Raw genomic sequence first — 15485 nt, forward strand, 5'->3', positions numbered from 1 at the left:
GTGTCGGTCCAAAGACACCGTGCTCTGCATGGCCCTCCCTACCACCCGTGACTGTCCGCGCGATATCCAGGTGCATCGGACACAGGGGCACAGCCCCCGACAGGCTGCTGGGGCTGCTCACATCACCCGGTCCTGCAGAATGTTCTGAACCGGCACAGACGGCTGAGACAGCGAGTCATCTTCAGGGGCGTACCTCACAGTCCCTGCGGCACGTCATCTCTGTGAGAACATGGTGACTCAAATCAGTGTTTTTAGCAGGGTGAATCCTAGAATTTTAAAAAATGTTCATTCCTCATGTCACCTTCAAATGTTGAAGCTAATTTTCTCTCGATATGCAAGGGTTCTTCAGTCAGTAACTCCACAAACAGATCTGGTGCCGAGTCCGATGGGAACTGGCCTGCTGGCCAGGGATCGGGCCCACTGAGTCAGGGCCAGGACCGCCTTCTGGTGCCTCCGCCCACGTGGTGTCGCGTGACCTCTGGCTGGAGTCCTCGCCTTCTCCCATGGGACTCTGTCCTGAGTGTGTCTCCCAGGGCCCGGCTTCAAGCTCGTTGCCATTGCTTCAGCGCACGGTCCCGACCGCTGTGACGTCACAGACATAGCTAGCCCTGAGTCCCAGGTGCCCTGGAGCTAATGAGGGCAACATGCCAGTCTCCAGACTCACGGAGAGCTAACATTGATCATAAAGCTAACGGGCTGTGCTGTGGGGGTGATAGACATGCGCTTTATCGGAGCTGGTCATGAAAGTACAGTTTTGGCAGCTAACAGCAGGAGAAGCTGACCTCCGGTGAGGGTGAGAAGCTGCTTTGTCACTGAGACACGGAGCCTCGGTGGATGGAGGGAACTGCCCTGGTCAGGGCCCCTCAGATGGGCTGCACGAGCCTGTCTCCACCTCCCCCACCCCGCCTTCTCCCTCATCATGGGCCTGAAGCCTGGCCTCTCTGAGCCCCTCCCCCTCTCCTCCACCGATGAGACCAGACCCCCCAGACCCCTCGCAGAGCCCTGCTCAGACCTGGTCAGGAGGGAAGCACACCTGGTCCGGCTCTCATGCAGGGGAGCCCAGCCAGGGCTTGTTCAATCCAGAGGCCGTGTGCAGTGGGGACAGTGGGACTGCCACCTTATAATGACGAAGCCGGAAATCAGACCTTAACCACCTGACAGGCCCAGTGAGTGTTGGCGGAGGCAGGGGAGTGATCCTGGAGAAGGTCTCAGTGTGGGCTCTGCCACTTTAAGGCAGCGAGGAGCCTGGTTGTCTGTTTCTCGCTGCAGCTCTGCCGTCTTTATCTAATCAGGCGTGTCATTGATTGGTTTAGATTTTTGTTTTGCTGCATGTATCTTGTTCTGAATATTGGGTTTGAATATAATTGCCATAGGTCACACTACCTTCTTAAAAAATTCACCCAGCATGCAGGTTTGGGAGCAGGGGGTGACCTGAATGTTCTATGCAAATGTATGTAAATATATGCTAATGTCGGTAGGTGAGTGTGGCATCTGTCACACCTCCCAGGTTAGTTCACTGGGGCCTGAGCACTGCCACACTCTGGGGACCACAGGAGGCATGTCTGTTTCCCCAGGCTGTCGGGTCGCTGAGAACAATCACCCTGGTGGGCTTCCGAGCGATCTGCGCCTTTTTAGAGAGAGCTGTCTAGACTTTCCTTACAGGGGCTGGTTTTATGTCGGTTTCAACTCAGTAAGGACCACCGTCCATGTAAATGAAGCTCAGGCCTCTGGCCCAGGGCCTGGCGCTGGCTGAGCTGATGACCACGCAGGCGGAACGGGGCTCCCCAGGCAGGGAGGGGGCCCGCCCCCAGGATGCAGAGCCCTGTGGAGCCGGGGTTCCCAGAAGTGCAGTGGCCGAGGGGGAATGAGTGAAAGCCAAGTTGCCAGGGTCCCCACCCCTCACCCGCTTCATCCAGTGTCTGTGCTCTCCTCCATCTCCTCCATGGGTTTCTGTATGAGGTTTACAAATAAACAAAAAAATTCTGCAGTGAAAACACCTGAGTGCACAGGTGGCTTAGACTAGTGGAGACGTAGACACAGGTCCGGCCACATCTGGTGGGGTCGCGGGCGCTGAGACGGGCTGCCCACATGCCGTGGGACCAGGAGGAAGGTGTGAGGAGGCTGTGAGTCACGGCAGAGCTGAGACGGAAAGTCTGTAGGCCCGGCACCTGGCTGCACACAGGAGAGGGAAGAGCAGGCCAGGGTGGAGGGGAGGAGACGGCGGGTTGGTGGCCCTGATGGAAGTGGGAGTCAGAGTGGCTGGTGGCAGGGAGGGAAGCAACCAGGAGGCATCCCTGGGTGTCTGGGCAGGGAGACGAGGTAGATGCCAGAAACCGGGAAAAGATTTGATGAAAAACCGAGCTTGGAGGCAAAGCTGTGTGAGTTGTTCAGTTAGAGGTAAAGTTAAATTCATGCAGTGAACAGAATTACCAAGAATGAAAGCGGAGACTCGGGAACAGGATTCTGGGAGCATCTGAATTTGGGGGTAGGAAGAGCAGCTTGGAGATGAGGAGGAATTGCACCCCCACAGGAGAAGGGGCTCAGGAGCAGTGCGAGAGGGGACGCCTCAGGGGCCGAGCGGGAAAGCACGCCTGGGTGTGGGGTTTGGGCACCTTTGGGGGAGTAATTGTAGTGGGAGCAGTGGCAGAAGGTAGGTACAGTATGCTGGGGTTCATTGTAGTCAAGATAAAAAAATTCAGAATTACTGCAACGGGCATTTGTTGAGAGGGGGTATTTGAATCAACGTAAAGTGCCTTCTCAGAAGAGTCCACCCTTTCCAGGTGTAAGGAAAGCAAGCCGGCCAGGAAAGTTTTGCCCAGAATTTCTGTTTTAATTGAGGGACTTCAGAATTGGCCAGTTTCAAAGGGACCTTAGGCAGGGCATCACGTTAACCCTTTCACTGCCTTAGGCCTCTCCCGAAGGAAGGGCTCCCCTGGAAGGAATGCCCTCGCTCCAGGCTGATGGGAAAGCTCGTGCTGACAGCTCCTGAGCCCCTTCTCCTGTGGGGGTGCAATTCCTCCTCATTTTCAAGCTGCTCTTCCTACCCGCAAATTTAGATGCTCCCAGGCTGATTGGAAAGCTCGTGCTGAGTAGGTGGCTCCGAGAGGGGGTGCAGCCTTCCAGGTCCTCCCATCGCCTTGTCCTCCGGCTGGGTGCCAAGTGAGCTCAGCAGGGCCGAGGGCACGGAGCAGCCCCACCCGTGGGAGAGGCTCACCCCATCAGAACTGCTGCAGGACAGGGGGGTCCCCGCAGATTGTGGGTGGAGTTCAGCACAGGCAGGTCTCCCAGAACGGACGGTGCACAGGCCAGGTCTGGGCAGCCCTTGGTGACCTGCCTTTCCCGCAGCGAGAGGCCCGCCCACAGCCTCCTCAGATTCGGCTGTGCAGGGGGGCAGGCGGCTGCTGTCCCCGCGTGGAGCCTCCACAGATGCCCCGCCCCGCCGTGGGAGTGCGTCTGCCTCCCGCCTCAGCCAGGCAGCCCCGCGCTCTCCTGCAGGGCCCTCCCTTCTCCCAGCCAGGTGAGCTGGCCCGCTCCCTCTGACAGGTTAAAACTGCCCAGCTCACTTCCTGTTAGCATTCCAACCTATGACCTTGGTTTAGCTCCATTCCTGCCTTCTCCATCCTTCGTTCTGACACTCAAGGACTCCTTACAGCGGTCAAACACAGGACTCCTGGCAGATGTGTCTTCACTTCGGATTCCAGCTCTAGCTTCCTACTTCTCCTCAGGTCGGGGAGGCTCGGCCTGGGACCCAAGAGAACTGGGAAGATGTCCTACTCCTCTGTCGCCCCGTTTTCCAGAGACAGCGGAGCGTCTGCCGGTGCCATCTGAACGGAAAAGGGCAACGGGAGATGTGCCTGAGACGCCCCTCAGCCCGCGTGGCTGGCCAAAGACAGAGCCAGGCCTCAAGCTGGGCTGTGGCTGTGACCCTTGACCGTCACCTCCATCCAAATGAAAACCCCCAATGGAGGTTGTTGTCAGTGGCTTTGAAGTAAGAGCCAGGAATGGAGTGAGGAGGGTCACAGGTGGTGCCAAGACGCTCCTTCCCCCGAGCCCCAGTAGAGACCCTCACCCGCAGACTGGTGTAGGCAGCGCCCCCGAGGGGTGAGGAGACCCAGAGATGGTGCCCTAGCTCAGGCTGCGGACAGCGGAGGGAGGTTCGTTGGCTCACAGCCTGGAGGGGGAGGTCCATGTCAGAGCCCGGGGAGCCCCAGGCTGGTTCCTCTGAGCAGGAGGGAGCATCTGCTCTGACACTCGGGCGTCTGGTGTCCCCGTGTCGGTGGCGGCCCTGGCCTGTACGAGCATCGCGCTCTCCCTGCCCTGGCCGCAGCGTGCTCTCCCTGCCTGTGTGTCTGCCCACGCCCCCTTTTAGAAAGCCCACCCTAGTCTGGGTGCCCACGTCGTACCTTACCTTCTCGGCAGTGGCCTGATTTCAGCCACGTTCAGGGTCCTTCAGCAGGAGTTCATGAGACCCCAGCGGTACCGTAAGGAGGTTTGGGAAGCGTGGCGTTTACAGGCGTGGTGGCGGCACTGCTGTCCGGGCAGGGGCTCCTCCGTGGTGGCCGCGGAGCTGTGGCTGCCAGTGTGGGAGAGCGACCTGCCTGTGAAGGACATGGTCCCTTCGCAGCGGTGGTGGTACTTTAAGACAAACGTCCCTGTCACTGTTGGTCACACATGGGTGGAAGATCCATCTTCTGTTGCATTTGACCAATTTGACCGTGTCAGCTTGCAGGCCGGAAAGTGATCCTTTCGGATGGGTGAATAAGGACGGATTTGACCTCAGCATCAGCATCGTACGGCGTGCTGACCCCGGAGAAGGTCTGACAGACGGACATGAGGAAACGCCTGTCAGCACTTGTCCTGCCACCTGTTACCTGGTTGGATTTGTGTGTGTTTAATTTAAAAGCTGTTTAAAATGGGTAGTATGGGATCCCGAATCTGACAAAGCAAAGCTGTCCCATGAAATAAAGGGCACTTAAACGCACAGAGAAGCTGTCCCCGAGCTGAGCTGAGCTGCAGGCGGCAGCTCCCAGGGGCAGGTGCTCTTCACGGTGTGGGGAGGAGAGCCCAGCCCGTCCCTGCCGGACCCGCCTGCCTCAGGTGGAGCAGCGAGACCAGGCACAAGGGGCCAGTAGAACAGGAATTGTACCGCTTTCGCCGACGTGGACTTGAAACCCTTTGAAACCCCTCGCTGCACTCACATGGCACCGAAACCCATTCTGCACATGGGCAGCCTGTGATGGCGTGCCCGCTTTACCTAAACGTCCTCTCCCTGGCCGTGCGCCCTTGCACGTTCTCAGGCTGCGTCTCTCGGCCATCTGTCTGGTCCTCCGGTCGGAACCCAGGCACCTCCTCGAAAGGCACGTCCCCGCGTCCGAAGCAGCCCCGGTGCTGCCGGAGCCCCACGGCCAGGTCCTTGCAGGCGCTCCCCCTCTGTCCCTCTTCACGGGACTGTGCTGGTCACAGAGCTGGTCCCGTCCCAGCAGGGCTCCCCTGGCCCCTGAACGGGACTGTGCTGGTCCCAGAGATGGTCCCGTCCCAGCACGGCTCCCCTGGCCCCTGAATGGGACTGTGCTGGTCCCGGAGCTGGTCCCGTCCCAGCACGGCTCCCCTGGCCCCTGAACGGGACTGTGCTGGTCCCAGAGCTGGTCCCGTCCCAGCAGGGCTCCCCTGGCCCCTGAACGGGGGTCCTGGTTCCCCAGGGGGACGGTCACGCTGAGGAGAGCCTTTGTGATGAGGAGCGCCTGTCCCTTTCGAGGACAGGCCTCTGGGCGGCGGCACAGGAGAGCAGACAGGAAGCACACCTGCACGCGTCCGAGTCTAACCTCAGGGGCAGCAGGACTTGTCAACAGAGGTAAAGGCCGGAGGTGGCCAAGGAGAGGCATCTCTGCATGTCGAACGTGAAAAGCATAAACATCCAGATTAAATACCAACATGTGTCCAAAGGCAACAGGCAGGGTCAGGCGCTCACAGAAGAGGAAAGAGAAAGGGTGGCAAGGGCAGTAGTCAGACTTGGGGACTGTCCAGCATGCACCTGCCACCAAGCAGAGACACCAGCTCACGCTGAGGGGCCGCTTGCCGGTTCTGTTCGGATTTAAAGGCTGAGAAGTCTGAGTGCCTGTGCTCGAGGAGGAGATTCCGGCAGGAATGTCCACAAGGGCAGAGTTTGTTTAGGAAAAAGCAGGAAGCAGCCTGAACGTCTACCAAGACGTGTGATAGTCTTCTTCGTTACGCAGCCTGTTATGGAACAGCCCCCCGTGATGTTCCGCTCCTGGGGGCCGCAGAAGCAGCCAGACCTGGCTCCCAGGAGCCGGGAGGCTGCTACACTCTGAGGAAGCGGGTCCTGATGCCCGTTTCTCACCTCACTCGTCTGTCTCGGTGCCTGTTGTTCGAATGAGAGGTTACGAGGAGAGTTGACGCCTGTCTCAGTGTATGCTGCTGGTTATGTGCAGCGTCACGGGAGTCCTCGGTGCGTCATCTCTGAGCGTCGCCATACTCGGGTGCACTTACCTGCGCTCCTGACGCGGCTGTGGGTTAGAACCGCCGGGAGAGGTTCATCCGTAAGTCACAGGAGCAGGCAGCAGCGAGGGAGTGAGCCCACGGCAGGTGTTAGGTGGAAGGAAGGACTCAGTGTCCCCCCACAGGCCCTCCAGGACCACAGGGCTCAGATCCTGGCCGTGGGCTCCACCCGTTAGGTTCTTCCTGTCCTGGGGGTGTTTCAGGGGACTTGCGACGTTGGGAGCAGTCCTAGATTTGCCAACAAGAGAGCGAGATTTCGATCATGGTGCTCCCTCTGACTACCTGGGTAGCCTTGAGCAAATCTGTCAGCCTCTCTTGGTGTCAGTTCCTTCATTCATAACATTAGCAGAAAGTCTTGTTGATGGACAGATGACAGTGGGTAAGAAAGAATGTCCTTAAACTTCAACTTCTGGCTCTACCAACTGCATGGAGACCAGCCCCTGCGGTCCCCAGACAGATCACAGACTACACAGGGTAACATGCGCGTTCCAGGCGGGATCTGTGCTGCCATGCTGCGTGTAGGCTGCTGCCATCCCAGACCCAGGAAGGACAGCCATGGAAGGATCCCTGGAGGGCCACTGGGCCCCAGAACCAGGAGTTCTAGAATGTTCTCAGGTAGGGCAGAACCTCTCTCAGACTGACTTAGCTGGCAGGAGCAAGCCTTCCCAGACAGGGCTGGGCCCAGACGGGACCAACGGAACAAGGCCCAGGGAGACCCTTTCTCGGAGCCGAGAGAGGAGGCGCCAGGTCCAGGAGAGGCCTTCTGCAGGGGAGCCTCTGTCCATGGGAGGAAAGAAGACACTGACCCCGGAGGAAGCTGAGGTCCCTGCTGACCGTTGCCAGGGGCATGCTCTCTGTTCGCACTGCTTCCTCACGTGCCGGTGCAGTCATGGTGCTGTGCATTGTTGTTCATGTTTTGTAGATGGAGAAATCAAGGCACCGAGAAGTTCAGTGACGTCGCCATAGTCCCACGCTGGGGAGGAGCAGGACAAGAGCTCAGAGAGACGCTGACCCTGGGCCCGTGTCCTGCCCACTGTCACGCTGCCTCCATTCCTGGGAGAGAAGACTTCCTGCAAGGTAACGCGGGTGCCCCCACCGGGGCGTCGTCTGCGCAGCGAGCCTGGGTGCCCTGTGCGCGAGAGGGGCTGCCCGGTGCTCACGGGTCCTGACGCAGCTCGACGTCTGGTCTGGACCGCCTCTGTCAGGCTGCTTCCTTACGGAACCACAGCTGCCGCCCCGACCCCTGCCTCCTCCCCTTCCCGCCGTCTCCCTCTGACCTCAGTGCCTCTGCCTCTCCTCTCTGGCTGGGCCCTCCCCCGTGGGCCCTCCCTGCCCTTCTCTTTCATGGCTGCCACCTCTCCCTCTGTGACGGGCATCCATCCGCCTGTGCTGCGTTTAAAAGGAAGAGAGAGCAGCTTCCTTTCTTTCCCCCTCCAGCTCTTACCTGTCTCTGCCCCTTTGGGGCCAGTCCTGGGCAGCACTTGCCTCGTGGCCGCCCACTATAGAGGCTGTGGAGGTGTGTCGGTCATCCTGCCTTCCTCCTGGAACGTCCCCAAATTTCCCCTTGATCTCATTCCTGACCCCAGATCAGACACAGTGGGGCAGGAGGGGTTCGAGCCGTTCAGTCTCACATCCATCTGGTGGGTGGACCCCGGCGGGACCATGTCACCTGTGCACTTGACCACTTCCCAGGGCGGCCGTGGAGCACCCGGTGTCCCCTTCAGGACCCTGTCGTCCTCCTCATGCTCCTCCCTCCCTGGCCGCCGCCGCCGTCGGGCACTCGCTCCGCTCTGCCTTGTGGTCCACGCTAGTCCTTGGGGGTCTCTTCCGGCCCTCCGGGGAGCCCTCCTTTGTGGTGCTGTGTGTTGTCTCCAGTGGCCATGAACGTGGCTTACAGAGTATACATGTTATCGCTTACAGACATAAGCGTCTATAGTTTTTCTGTTCTTTATTCTTTTAGTGTTGTCTGCCCCTTAAAAAACAAGTAAAACATATTTTAAAACACTGAATTTTAAAAATGAACTAGACAATCACAAGGATAATTTAAATATTGATATAAATGTCCAGTTCTGTTAATATTTTTCTGTCAAAACATATTTGAATCTTTGAATTTTTTTTTTTTCACTAACACTTCATCAAAATCTCAGTTAGGGGAAGTTAGGGTGGAAATGCTAACACAGACCAGACCAGAGGTGGGCAAACTTTTTGACTCGAGGGCCACAATGGGTTCTTAAACTGGACCGGAGGGCCGGAACAAAAGCATGGATGGAGTGTTTGTGTGAACGAATATAAATTCAAAGTAAAGGGGCGGAGGGGAGAGCAAGAGAACCGGATAGAACAGCCGGATCCGGCCCACGGGCCGTAGTTTGCCCACTGCTGGACCAGGTCTCAGCAATGTCTCAGAGACCCGCCTGCCCGGGGTCGGGGAGCAGCAGCAGGTGCCGCTCATCAGGGCAGTTCTGTCCTCACGCTCAGGTGGTCTCTTTATTGTTCACGTCCCCCTGAGGGGTGGGCAGGTCGGGCGGAGGCAGCTGCCCGTTAGAGGAGGCGCCTGGCTCTGGGTGGACAGAGCAGAGCGGCCAGCCCAGGGAAGCACCGGCAGAGGTCATCACTGCTTGCTGGCTGACCCACATTGTTGAGTTATACGCGGAGAAAATTACCACAGCCGAGTAAAAAAAAGGCTAGCAGAAAATATTTGCAACAGATAAGATGGGCAAGGGGGTTAGATTAATACCTTAATATACAAAGAGCCATTTCAAATTGATGTGGACTTTTAAAAAGAAATAAGCAAAGGGTGGAAATAATAACTTCACAGCAGAGGAGATGCAAGAGGCCAAACAGAAAATAGGTTTAACCCACTTCATGCTCAGGCAGAGCAGTGAAGCAGTGATGGGGCAGGGGGGGCGCTCGCAGAGGTGAGCACTTGTGGGACCTATTGGTGATGGGCACTTGGCGAATGGGCAGAATCATACGTTACTAAAAATAACAGCATTTTTACACGTCTAACAGTAGTGACAGCATCGTTTTAAAAAGGCACATTATGGAAATACGTGTGATGTGTGGTATTCATTGCACCTTTGTATAGTGGAATAAAGCAAATATGTGAAACAAAATAACCCAACGTCCGTTAGTGGGGCATTGACAGGAATGGTTCAGTGCGTTACAGGGCGTGCGTTCCGGGGAGCGCTGCGCGCCCGTTCAGGAAGGAGCCTGGCCTCAGGCACGCACCTGCAGAGGGCTGTGCCTGGGCGCCGGGAGAACAGCAGCTCGGAGGGGAGTGTGTGTCGTCCTCGGGGAGCGGTCCTGTGTCCACTGCGTCCTGGGCACAGAGGGCCGCTGCCCTCGGGACGGGGACGACCTGCAGGAAGGGAGGGGGGTGTGACTGCCCTTCTGCCCTGCACGGCTGCTGTCCCTGTGTCCCTGTGTGCATCCGCCCCCAGCCCCATACACACACACACACACACACACACACACACACACGGCTGATGTTCCTGTGTGCACCCACCCACACATACACACACACATACACGGCTGCTGTCCCTGTGTCCCTGTGTGCATCCGCCCCCGGCCCATACACACACACACACACACACACACACACACACGGCTGCTGTCCCTGTGTGCACCCCCCCACACACACACACGGCTGCTGTCCCTGTGTGCACCCCTCCACACACACACACGGCTGCTGTCCCTGTGTGCATCCGCCCCCGGCCCATACACACACACACACACGGCTGCTGTCCCTGTGTGCACCCCCCCCCCACACACACACACACACACACGGCTGCTGTCCCTGTGTGCACCCCCCCACACACACACACGGCTGCTGTCCCTGTGTGCACCCCTCCACACACACACACGGCTGCTGTCCCTGTGTCCCTGTGTGCATCCGCCCCCGGCCCATACACACACACACACACGGCTGCTGTCCCTGTGTGCACCCCCCCCCACACACACACGGCTGCTGTCCCTGTGTCCCTGTGTGCATCCGCCCCCGGCCCCATACACACACACGCAGACACACACACGGCTGCTGTCCCTGTGTGCACCCCCCCTCACACACACACATACACGGCTGCTGTCCCTGTGTGCACCCCCCACACACACACACACACACACACACGGCTGCTGTCCCTGTGTCCCTGTGTGCATCCGCCCCCGGCCCCATACACACACACGCACACCCACACACGGCTGCTGTCCCTGTGTGCATCCCCCCCCCCACACACACACACGGCTGCTGTCCCTGTGTGCAACCCACACACACACACACATGGCTGCTGTCCCTGTGTGCACCCCCCCACACACACACACACACGGCTGCTGTCCCTGTGTCCCTGTGTGCATCCGCCCCCGGCCCCCATACATACACACGCACACACACACACGGCTGCTGTCCCTGTGTGCACCCCCCACACACACACACATGGCTGCTGTCCCTGTGTGCACCCCCCCACACACACACACACGGCTGCTGTCCCTATGTGCACACCCCACACGCGCACACACACGGCTGATGTTCCTGTGTGCACCCACCCACACATACACACACACATACACGGCTGCTGTCCCTGTGTGCGCGCGCGCACACACACACACACACACACGCACACATGGCTGCAGTCCCTGTGGGACTTCTGGAAGGAAAGGCAGGGAGCCGTTCCGATTCTCCATGCTGGAAATTGACAGATAAGGTCACAGCTGTAAGTGCAGTGTCTAGACAAGGAAGCAAAATAGTGAGGGGCGAGCACCCAGAGACAGTCAGGGACCCAGTCCTGACGGATCAGGTGTGAGCTCGGGGTGTCCAGAGAGAGGGAAAGAAAGACAACTGCAAGATCCGGAATGTGGCGGGGATGGAGGGACAGGCGGGGATGGAGGGACAGGCGGGGATGGAGGGACAGGCGGGGATGGAGGGACAGGCGGGGATGGAGGGACAGGCGGGACGATGGATAGAGGAACCAAGACGAGACTTTGAGGTTCGGACTGAAAGGCTGATTGCTGAGAAACGCGGGCCGATGCGGGAGGTTGCGGCCCCTCCTCACAGGTGACAGCGTGGAGGGAGAGCTCTGCCCATGACCCGGGCACACGCGTGGGAGCGGCATGTACAAAAGGCGGAGGGCCGTGCAGGCGGAGCAGTAGCAGCGGGGAGGCGGGCCGGCATGAGGCGCTGTGGGCCTGTGCGGAAGGAAATGCCTCACGTTTGTTTAAATGAACAGGGAGTGAGGGACCCTCGGGAAGCAGCCAGGGACGGGACTCGCAGTTTAAAGGAGCGGTTAGTGCCAGACGCTGGCCCGCGCCCGCCTGTGGAGCAGTGGGGCTTCCTGAGTGCGCGGGGACCTGGGGCAGAGCTGAGGAGCCCGGAGTCGGGGGTGGGCAGAGCTTCGAGGACCTGGCTGGGGGTGGGAGCGATAGATTTGGGGTCACCGTGGCCTCTGAACAGATTTAGAAGTGACATCCAGCGGGTGCAGAGTGCCCAAGAGAAGGTGGGGTGCGCACGCTGTTGGAGAAGGAGAGCGTGACAGTCCATGTGGGTCAGCAGAGGTCAAGGGGGAGCCAGGGCCAGGTGAGAGGCACAGCGTGAGCCAGCGAGAAGGGGGGAGGGGAACCGCTGGGGGAGGGACGTGTGGCCGTCTGTCCGCGTGGGGCTCGACCCAGTCTCAGGGCGGAGCTGAGCATCGCTGCGTCTTCCTGTCTTTCTCCCCCAGAATTTCTGTTTTCCCGTTTCAGTTGCTTCTGCCTCTCCTGGCACCGACTGCTCCTCACCACGCAGAACGGGCTTGGGGGGCGGGTCTCTTCCCCGAAGCTGTGGCACTGCTGCCATCCTCAGCGGAGGAAACAGAGCAGGCACACCACGGCTTTGCTCCTGTCTTACTTGCCTGGTTTTTCCTTACTTCCGTCCTGTGAGGTTGGGTAACTGGACATTGTAAACCGTGAAGCCGTGAACTACACACCTGCTAGTCCCTCCTCACTTCATGGCCCTTAATGATAACGCCATCCTTTCTCTTCATGGGTAGGGACAGAAATCCTGCATCCTAACATGTGTGCGCTACATTAATTTCATGGAAACAGAAAAGGGTCATATTTTGGAGAAGAATTTGGTTACAGTCGTTTTCTAAGCACTTTTCAAGGACGACTTGTGTGGAGTTCCTGAGTCTTCTGACCTTTACCAGCTGATTTTCCTGTCCTGAGAGCAGGCCGGGTCCTGGTTACCTAGGAGACAGCCGTCCACCGGCACGGAGGCACAGGAAGCCGAGTGCAGCGCGGTCTGCGCACTGCATTTTGCCAGGAGCGGCTCGGGTTCCTCTGTCACTTGCTCCCCCCACTCCCTCCAGGCCCCCCCTGGGCAAAGGGTGTCAGCTCTGCCTCTGCAGTCTGCTGGTCAGGGTGCTAATGAGCAGTGAGGGACCAAAGGCTGAGCCTCCGAGGGGAAAGGCAGGCCTGGCTAATTGACAGATGCTGGTGCTTCCTGAATAATGAAGGAATGGCTGCGGGAGGGCGGGGCTCAGGCTGTAACAGGTCAGAGAGGTCCCCCAGGGGACTGTGACCCCACTGTGCCCCTGCCCTGTTCCTGCGGAAGGAGAGCAGTTCACAGTGTGCAGGGCGCAAGTCAGAGGGCTCCCGCTGTCCTAGGAGCCCAAGGACAGCGCCTCCCTGGTCACTGCTGTGGCCTGAGAGCTCCAGGGGTCAGGGCAAGGTCAGAGCACAGCCTCCAGGGTCTGAAGGAGCCACCCGAATGTGTGCGCTTCTGATAGGCTCCACCTGAGGAAGTGCACATTTTAAAAATACATCTTAATTGATTTCAGAGAGGAAGAGAGGGAGAGAGAGAGAAACATCAGTGATGGGAGAGAATCACTGATGGGCTGCCCCCTGCACGCCCCTACTAGGGATGGAGCCTGCAATCTGGGCACGTGCCCTGACCGGGGACCAAACCTGACCTCCTGGTTCTTAGGCCCGCTCTCAATCACGGAGCCACACTGGCTGGACAAGAAGGTGCGCATCTTATTGGGGAGAAAGACAGAGGGAAGATGGAAGTCGTGAAATAAATCCTGAGTCCATGTGCAAAGCACATTTCACAAAGGAACTCCCTTGCCCTTTCTTCAGGCTATTCTGGCAGCTTATATTGGTTCCAAAGTAAATGTTTTACATTCAAGAGTTTTCTTTAAGTGTAAAATCATGTGAATTCCCATGGAAACCCGTCCTTATAGAAATAAACCCTGGACTTGAAGGGGTAAACGCACAGGTGGCACGTTAAGGTGGAGTTTTAATGTGAATCACGAGAGACAGGCTCAGAAACCAAGGCTGCGGGCCATCCTGACCTCACAGACAGGTCCTTCTGGCCTCAGAGCCCCTGACAGGTCACCTGGTGCTTCTAACGGTCACCAGTGGGAAATAGGCCTTCTTTTCACAATGACAGGCGGGCATGGAGGGGCAGGCAGGGATGGAGGAGGTGGGGATGGAGGGGCAGGCAGGGGTGGAGGGGCAGGCAGGGGTGGAGGAGGTGGGGATGGAAGGACAGGCAGGGATGGAGGGACAGGCAGGGATGGAGGAGGTGGGGATGGAGGGACAGGCAGGGATGGAGGGACAGGCAGGGATGGAGGGACAGGCATGGGTGGAGGGGCAGGCAGGGGTGGAGGGGCAGGCAGGGATGGAGGAGGTGGGGATAGATGGAGGAGGTGGGGATAGAGGAACAGGCAGGGATGGAGGCAGGGGTGGAGGGGCAGGCAGGGGTGGAGGGGCAGGCAGGGATGGAGGAGGTGGGGATGGAAGGACAGGCAGGGATGGAGGGACAGGCAGGGATGGAAGGGCAGGCAGGGATGGAGGAGGTGGGGATGGAGGGACAGGCAGGGATGGAGGGACAGGCAGGGATGGAGGGACAGGCAGGGATGGAGGGACAGGCAGGTGTGGAGGGGCAGGCAGGGATGGAGGGACAGGCAGGGATGGAGGGACAGGCAGGGATGGAGGGACAGGCAGGGATGGAAGGGCAGGCAGGGGTGGAGGGACAGGCAGGGGTGGAGGAGGTGGGGATGGAGGGACAGGCAGGGATGGAGGGACAGGCAGGGATGGAAGGGCAGGCAGGGGTGGAGGGGCAGGCGGGCATGCGGAGGTGCTTCCTGAAGGAATGAATAGTGTGAGGATGCCCATAGGTGTTAAGTGGCCTCTGGCCCAACACTGAGTGTAAACCTGGGTGAACACCCTCCCCACAATGCTGACTCTGAAGTGGATGCGTTCTGAACCTCCGGCAGTGCGCACATCCTGAACCATCCGTGTAGAAGCAAACTTTAAACCCGTTCCCATCCTTCATTTATGGCTCCTTAGCTGGGGAGGGAGAGAGAACCAGCACCCTCGGGTCTGCTGGTGCTGGTGCCGGCCTAGACGTGTTTATACATCACCTCATGCCGTCCTCGCAGGAAGGAGGCCGGTTCCCCGGAGCACAGCCTGTTACGGAGCCTGACACTCAGCAGGCTGAGCGCTGGCGTCAACGGCCCGCTGTGGGGAACCTGACATGAGCAGGAGGGGCCCTTCGGACGAGTGGGGAGCACCGTCCATCCAGCATGACTGACGGCAGGATCCCCTGTCCGTGGGGGAATGAGTTGTCCCCACACATAAAAACAACGGGCAAACACGTGAAAGTGGAAAATAAAGCCGTTCTTACACAGTCGTGGGAGCTGTTAGCTAACGAGGCCAGGGCAGGGTTTGAATGCCACGCCCAGAGAGAAGAGGCAGCCTCACTGCCTTTGTGGGGGCGTGGGGGTTCCCTCCTGAGCCATGGCCGGGGCGGTACACGCAGGTGCACGCACCAGGTGCCCGGCCTGTGTGAGCCAGGGGACCGCTGTGCCAGACGGGCCTGTGTCCCACCTAGCGGTGTGAGCAGCCTGAGCCCTAGTGAAGGAAGGGAACCCTCTAGCTAGCATAACCCCTCAAGGTCTCTGCACATGTGTCCCTCTGCCTGGGACACCCCCACCCCC

General features: G+C 58.9%; 2 protein-coding genes across 20 annotated transcripts in view; one reads left to right on the forward strand and one right to left on the reverse strand.

The window, feature by feature from the left end:
* TPO (thyroid peroxidase) overlaps window positions 1–15485 on the reverse strand; it is a gene marked incomplete at its 5' end in the record, with an annotated part of 445236 nt that overhangs the window by 197100 nt on the left and 232651 nt on the right. The gene's annotated exons all lie outside the window — the stretch shown is intronic.
* Window positions 1–15485, forward strand: part of MYT1L (myelin transcription factor 1 like) — a 297774-nt gene that overhangs the window by 189384 nt on the left and 92905 nt on the right. For all 19 annotated transcript variants that reach the window (XM_080683275.1, XM_080683277.1, XM_080683265.1 and 16 more), the window contains one exon: window positions 7439–7593. The gene's annotated coding sequence lies outside the window, so the exon portion shown is untranslated. The remainder of the gene's footprint in view (window positions 1–7438; window positions 7594–15485) is intronic.

Source organism: Plecotus auritus (assembly GCF_963455305.1).
Source record: "Plecotus auritus genome assembly, chromosome: 8".
Classification (NCBI taxonomy): domain Eukaryota; kingdom Metazoa; phylum Chordata; class Mammalia; order Chiroptera; family Vespertilionidae; genus Plecotus; species Plecotus auritus.